A 7804-nucleotide genomic window follows, 5' to 3' on the forward strand; every position below is an offset into this window, starting at 1 on the left:
TGTTGATATCTCTGTCAATTTCAATGCAAACGTGTTACTAAGCTCACCGTAGCGTTATAGGGCCAACTCCACCATTTGGAAGTGATCAAAAAGTGATTCTAACGCTCTGAAAAGCATTTTGCGCTCATAAACAAGAAATGTTGATATCTCTGTCAATTTCAATGCAAACGTCTTACTAAGCTCACCACGGGGTTATAGAGCCATTACTCCACCATTTGGAAGTAGTTTTGAGCAAAATCAACAATGTAAGGTCAAAAACACATTGTTGGCCAAAAGTGATTCTAGCGCTCTGAAAAGCATTTTGCGCTCATAAAACAAGAAATGTTGATATCTCTGTCAATTTCAATGCAAACGTGTTACTAAGCTCACCGCAGGGTTATAGGGCCATTACTCCATCATTTGGAAGTAGTTTTGAGCAAAATCAACAATGTAAGGTCAAAAACACATTGTTGGCCAAAAAGTGATTCTAGCGCTCTGAAAAGCATTTTGCGCTCATAAACAAGAAATGTTGATATCTCTGTCAATTTCAATGCAAACGTGTTACTAAGCTCACCGTAGCGTTATAGGGCCAACTCCACCATTTGGAAGTGATCAAAAAGTGATTCTAACGCTCTGAAAAGCATTTTGCGCTCATAAACAAGAAATGTTGATATCTCTGTCAATTTCAATGCAAACGTGTTACTAAGCTCACCGCAGGGTTATAGGGCCAACTCCACCATTTGGAAGTGATCAAAAAGTGATTTCTAACGCTCTGAAAAGCATTTTGCGCTCATAAACAAGAAATGTTGATATCTCTGTCAATTTCAATGCAAACGTGTTACTAAGCTCACCGCAGGGTTATAGGGCCATTACTCCACCATTTGGAAGTAGTTTTGAGCAAAATCAACAATGTAAGGTCAAAAACACATTGTTGGCCAAAAAGTGATTCTAGCGCTCTGAAAAACATTTTGCGCTCATAAAAACAAGAAATGTTGATATCTCTGTCAATTTCAATGCAAACGTGTTACTAAGCTCACCACAGGGTTATAGGCCATTACTCCACCATTTGGAAGTAGTTTTGAGCAAAATCAACAATGTAAGGTCAAAAACACATTGTTGGCCAAAAAGTGATTCTAGCGCTCTGAAAAGCATTTTGCGCTCATAAACAAGAAATGTTGATATCTCTGTCAATTTCAATGCAAACGTGTTACTAAGCTCACCACAGGGTTATAGGGCCATTACTCCACCATTTGGAAGTAGTTTTGAGCAAAATCAACAATGTAAGGTCAAAAACACATTGTTGGCCAAAAAGTGATTCTCGCGCTCTGAAAAGCATTTTGCGCTCATAAAAATAAGACATGTTGATATGTCTGTCAATTTCAATGCAAACGTGTTACTAAGCTCACCGTAACGTTATAGGGCCAACTCCACCATTTGGAAGTGATCAAAAAGTGATTCTAACGCTCTGAAAAGCATTTTGCGCTCATAAACAAGAAATGTTGATATCTCTGTCAATTTCAATGCAAACGTGTTACTAAGCTCACCGTAGCGTTATAGGGCCAACTCCACCATTTGGAAGTGATCAAAAAGTGATTCTAACGCTCTGAAAAGCATTTTGCGCTCATAAAACAAGAAATGTTGATATCTCTGTCAATTTCAATGCAAACGTCTTACTAAGCTCACCACGGGGTTATAGAGCCATTACTCCACCATTTGGAAGTAGTTTGAGCAAAATCAACAATGTAAGGTCAAAAACACATTGTTGGCCAAAAAGTGATTCTAGCGCTCTGAAAAGCATTTTTGCGCTCATAAAAACAAGAAATGTTGATATCTCTGTCAATTTCAATGCAAACGTGTTACTAAGCTCACCGCAGGGTTATAGGGCCATTACTCCACCATTTGGAAGTAGTTTTGAGCAAAATCAACAATGTAAGGTCAAAAACACATTGTTGGCCAAAAAGTGATTCTAGCGCTCTGAAAAGCATTTTGCGCTCATAAACAAGAAATGTTGATATCTCTGTCAATTTCAATGCAAACGTGTTACTAAGCTCACCGTAGCGTTATAGGGCCAACTCCACCATTTGGAAGTGATCAAAAAGTGATTCTAACGCTCTGAAAAGCATTTTGCGCTCATAACAAGAAATGTTGATATCTCTGTCAATTTCAATGCAAACGTGTTACTAAGCTCACCGCAGGGTTATAGGGCCAACTCCCCATTTGGAAGTGATCAAAAAGTGATTCTAACGCTCTGAAAAGCATTTTGCGCTCATAAACAAGAAATGTTGATATCTCTGTCAATTTCAATGCAAACGTGTTACTAAGCTCACCGCAGGGTTATAGGGCCATTACTCCACCATTTGGAAGTAGTTTTGAGCAAAATCAACAATGTAAGGTCAAAAACACATTGTTGGCCAAAAAGTGATTCTAGCGCTCTGAACAGCATTTTGCGCTCATAAAAACAAGAAATGTTGATATCTCTGTCAATTTCAATGCAAACGTGTTACTAAGCTCACCACAGGGTTATAGGGCCATTACTCCACCATTTGGAAGTAGTTTTGAGCAAAATCAACAATGTAAGGTCAAAAACACTTTGTTGGTCAAAAAGTGATTCTAGCGCTCTGAAAAGCATTTTGCGCTCATAAAACAAGAAATGTTGATATCTCTGTCATTTCAATGCAAACGTGTTACTAAGCTCACCGCAGGGTTATAGGGCCATTACTCCACCATTTGGAAGTAGTTTTGAGCAAAATCAACAATGTAAGGTCAAAAACACATTGTTGGCCAAAAAGTGATTCTAGCGCTCTGAAAAGCATTTTGCGCTCATAAACAGAAATGTTGATATCTCTGTCAATTTCAATGCAAACGTGTTACTAAGCTCACCGTAGCGTTATAGGGCCAACTCCACCATTTGGAATTGATCAAAAAGTGATTCTAACGCTCTGAAAAGCATTTTGCGCTCATAAACAAGAATGTTGATATCTCTGTCAATTTCAATGCAAACGTGTTACTAAGCTCACCGTAGCGTTGTAGGGCCAACTCCACCATTTGCAAGTGATCAAAAGTGATTCTAACGCTCTGAAAAGCATTTTGCGCTCATAAACAGAAATGTTGATATCTCTGTCAATTTTCAATGCAAACGTGTTACTAAGCTCACCACAGGGTTATAGGGCCATTACTCCACCAATTGGAAGTAGTTTTGAGCAAAATCAACAATGTAAGGTCAAAAACACATTGTTGGCCAAAAAGTGATTCTAGCGCTCTGAAAAGCATTTTGCGCTCATAAACAAGAAATGTTGATATCTCTGTCCAATTTCAATGCAAACGTGTTACTAAGCTCACCACAGGGTTATAGGGCCATTACTCCACCAGTTGGAAGTAGTTTTGAGCAAAATCAACAATGTAAGGTCCAAAACACATTGTTGGCCAAAAGTGATTCTAGCGCTCTGAAAGCATTTTGCGCTCATCAACCAAGAATGTTGATATCTCTGTCAATTTCAATGCAAACGTTGTTACTAAGCTCACCGTAGCGTTATAGGGCCAACTCCACCATTTGGAATGATCAAAAAGTGATTCTAACGCTCTGAAAAGCATTTTGCGCTCATAAACAAGAAATGTTGATATCTCTGTCAATTTCAATGCAAACGTGTTACTAAGCTCACCGTAGCGTGTAGGGCCAACTCCACCATTTGCAAGTGATCAAAAAGTGATTCTAACGCTCTGAAAAGCATTTTGCGCTCATAAACAAGAAATGTTGATATCTCTGTCAATTTCAATGCAAACGTGTTACTAAGCTCACCATAGCGTTGTAGGGCCAACTCCACCATTTGCAAGTGATCAAAAAGTGATTCTAACGTTCTGAAAAGCATTTTGCGCTCATAAACAAGAAATGTTGATATCTCTGTCAATTTCAATGCAAACGTGTTACTAAGCTCACCACAGGGTTATAGGGCCATTACTCCACCATTTGGAAGTAGTTTTGAGCAAAATCAACAATGTAAGGTCAAAAACACATTGTTGGCCAAAAAGTGATTCTAGCGCTCTGAAAAGCATTTTGCGCCCATAAACAAGAAATGTTGATATCTCTGTCAATTTCAATGCAAACGTGTTACTAAGCTCACCACAGGGTTATAGGGCCATTACTCCACCATTTGGAAGTAGTTTTGAGCAAAATCAACAATGTAAGGTCAAAAACACATTGTTGGCCAAAAAGTGATTCTAGCGCTCTGAAAAGCATTTTGCGCTCATAAACAAGAAATGTTGATATCTCTGTCAATTTCAATGCAAACGTGTTACTAAGCTAGCCACAGGGTTATAGGGCCATTACTCCACCATTTGGAAGTAGTTTTGAGCAAAATCAACAATGTAAGGTCAAAAACACATTGTTGGCCAAAAAGTGATTCTAGCGCTCTGAAAAGCATTTTGCGCTCATACAAATAAGAAATGTTGATATCTCTGTCAATTTCAATGCAAACGTGTTACTAAGCTCACCGTAGCGTTATAGGGCCAACTCCACCATTTGGAAGTGATCAAAAGTGATTCTAACGCTCTGAAAAGCATTTTGCGCTCATAAACAAGAAATGTTGATATCTCTGTCAATTTCAATGCAAACGTGTTACTAAGCTCACCGTAGCGTTGTAGGGCCAACTCCACCATTTGCAAGTGATCAAAAAGTGATTCTAACGCTCTGAAAAGCATTTTGCGCTCATAAACAAGAAATGTTGATATCTCTGTCAATTTCAATGCAAACGTGTTACTAAGCTCACCGCAGGGTTATCGGGCCATTACGCCACATATTTGGGAAGTAGTTTTGAGCAAAATCACATGTAAGTGTCAAAACACATGTTGGCCAAAAAGTTGTTTCTAGCGCTCTGAAAAGCTATTTGGCGCTCATACACAAGCAATGTTGATATCTCTGTCAATTTTCAATGCAAACTTTTCTAAGCTCACACAGGGTTATACGGCCCATTACTCCCCATTTGAAGTAGTTTTGAGCAAAATCAACAATGAAGGTCAAAACACTTGTTGACCAAAAAGTGATTCTAGCGCTCTGAAAAGCATTTTTGCGCTCATAACAGAAATGTTGATATCTCTGTCAATTTCAATGCAACTTGTTACTAAGCTCCCGTAGCGTTTATAGGGCCAACTCCACAATTTGGAAGTGATCAAAAATGATTCTACCTCGTCTAAGCATTTTGCGCTCATAAACAAGAAATTTTGATATCTCGTCAATTTCAATGCAAACGTCTTCTAAGCTCACCACGGGGTTTATAGAGCCATTACTCCACCATTAGGAAGTAGTTTTGAGCAAAATCAACAATGTAAGGTCAAAAACACATTGTTGGCCAAAAAGTGATTCTAGCGCTCTGAAAGCATTTTGCGCTCATAAAACAAGAAATGTTGATATCTCTGTCAATTTCAATGCAAACGTGTTACTAAGCTCACCGCAGGGTTATAGGGCATTACTCCACCATTTGGAAAGTAGTTTTGAGCAAAATCAACAATGTAAGGTCAAAAACACATGTTGGCCAAAAAGTGATTCTAGCGCTCTGAAAGCATTTTGCGCTCATAAACAAGAAATGTTGATATCTCTGTCAATTTCATGCAAACGTGTACTAAGCTCACCGTAGCGTTATAGGGCCAACTCCACCATTTGGAAGTGATCAAAAGTGATTCTAACGCTCTGAAAAGCATTTTGCGCTCATAACAACGAAATGTTGATATCTCTGTCAATTTCAATGCAAACGTGTTACTAAGCTCACCGCAGGGTTGTAGGGCCAAACTCACCATTTGCAAGAAGTGATCAAAAAAGTGATTCTAACGCTCTGAAAAGCATTTTGCGCTCATAAACAAGAAATGTTGAGTATCTCTGTCAATTCAATGCAAACGTGTTATACTAAGCCTCACCGCAGGGTTATAGGGCCATTACTCCACATTTGGAAGTAGTTTTGAGCAAAATCAACAATGTAAGGGTCAAAAACCACATTGTTGGCCAAAAAGTGATTCTAGCGCTCTGAAAAGCATTTTTGCGCTCATAAAACAAGAAATGTTGATATCTCTGTCAATTTCAAATGCAAACGTGTTACTAAGCTCACCACAGGGTTATAGGGCCATTACTCCACCATTTGAATAGTTTTGAGCAAAATCAACAATGTAAGGGTCAAAAACACATTGTTGGCCAAAAAGTGATTCTAGCGCTCTGGAAAATGCAATTTTGCGCTCATAAACAAGAAATTGTTGATATCTCTGTCAATTTCAATGCAACGTGTTACTAAGGCTCAGCACAGGGTTACTTAGGGCCATTACTCCCACCATTTGGAAAGTAGTTTTGAGCAAAATCAACAATGTAAGGTCAAAAACACATTGTTTGGCCAAAAACAGTGATTCTCGCGCTCTGAAAAGCATTTTGCGCTCATTAAACAATGACATGTTGATATCTCTGTCAATTTCAATGCAAACGTGTTACTAAGCTCACCGTAGCGTTATAGGGCCAACTCCACCATTTGGAAGTGATCAAAATGTGATTCTAACGCTCTGAAAAGCATTTTGCGCTCATAAACAAGAAATGTTGATTATCTCTGTCAATTTCAATGCAAACGTGTTACTAAGCTCCCGTAGCGTATAGGGCCCAACTCCACCATTTGGAAGTGATCAAAAAGTGATTCTAACGCTCTGAAAAGCATTTTGCGCTCATAAACAAGAAATGTTGATATCTCTGTCAATTTCAATGCAAACGTCTTACTAAGCTCACCACAGGGTTATAGGGCCATTACTCCACCATTAGGAAGTAGTTTTGAGCAAAATCAACAATGGTACGGTCAAAACACATTTGTGGCCTAAAAAAGTGATTCTAGCGCTCTGAAAAGCATTTTGGCGCTCATAAACAAGAATGTGATATCTCTGTCAATTTCCAATGCAAACGTGTTACTAAGCCTAGCCCCCAGGGGTTATAGGGCCATTACTCCACCATTTGGAAGTAGTTTTGAGTCAAAATCCAAATGTAAGAGCAAAAACACATTGTTGGCCAAAAGTGAATTTTCTAGCGCTCTGAAAAGCATTTTGCGCTCATAAACAAGAAATGTTGAAATCCTCTGTCAATTGTCATGATGCAAACGTGTTACTAAGCTCACCGTAGCGTTATAGGGCCAACTCCACCATTTGGAAGTTGATTCAAAAAGTGATTCTACGCTCTGAAAAGCATTTGGCGCTCATAACAAGAAATGTTGATATCTCTGTCAAGTTCAATGCAAACGTGTTACTAAGCTCACCGCTAGGGTTAGTAGGGCCAAACTCCACCATTTGCAAGTGATCAAAAAGTGATTCTAACCTGCTCTGAAAAGCATTTTGCGCTCATAAACAAGAAATGTTGATATCTCTGTCAATTTCAATGCAAACGTGTTACTAAAGTAGCTCACCACAGGGTTATAGGGCCATTACTCCACCATTTCGAAGTATGTTTTGAGCAAATCACAATGTAAGTCAAAAACACATTGTTGGCCAAAAAAAGTGATTCTAGCGCTCTGAAAAGCATTTTGCGCTCATAAAACAAGAAATGTTGATATCTCTGTCAATTTCATGCAAACGTGTTACTAAGCTCACCACAGGGTTATAGGGCCATTACGCCACCATTTGGAAGTAGTTTTGAGCAAAATCAACAATGTAAGGTGCAAAAACACATTGTTGGCCAAAAAAGTGATTCTAGCGCTCTGAAAAGCATTTGCGCTCATAAACAAGAAAATGTTGATATCTCTGTCAATTTCAATGCAAACGTGTACTAAGCTCACGCGGGTTATAGGGCATTCCATTCTCCACCATTTGGAAGTAGTTT

This window comes from Gadus chalcogrammus, chromosome 2 (genome assembly GCF_026213295.1).
Source record: "Gadus chalcogrammus isolate NIFS_2021 chromosome 2, NIFS_Gcha_1.0, whole genome shotgun sequence".
Taxonomy (NCBI): domain Eukaryota; kingdom Metazoa; phylum Chordata; class Actinopteri; order Gadiformes; family Gadidae; genus Gadus; species Gadus chalcogrammus.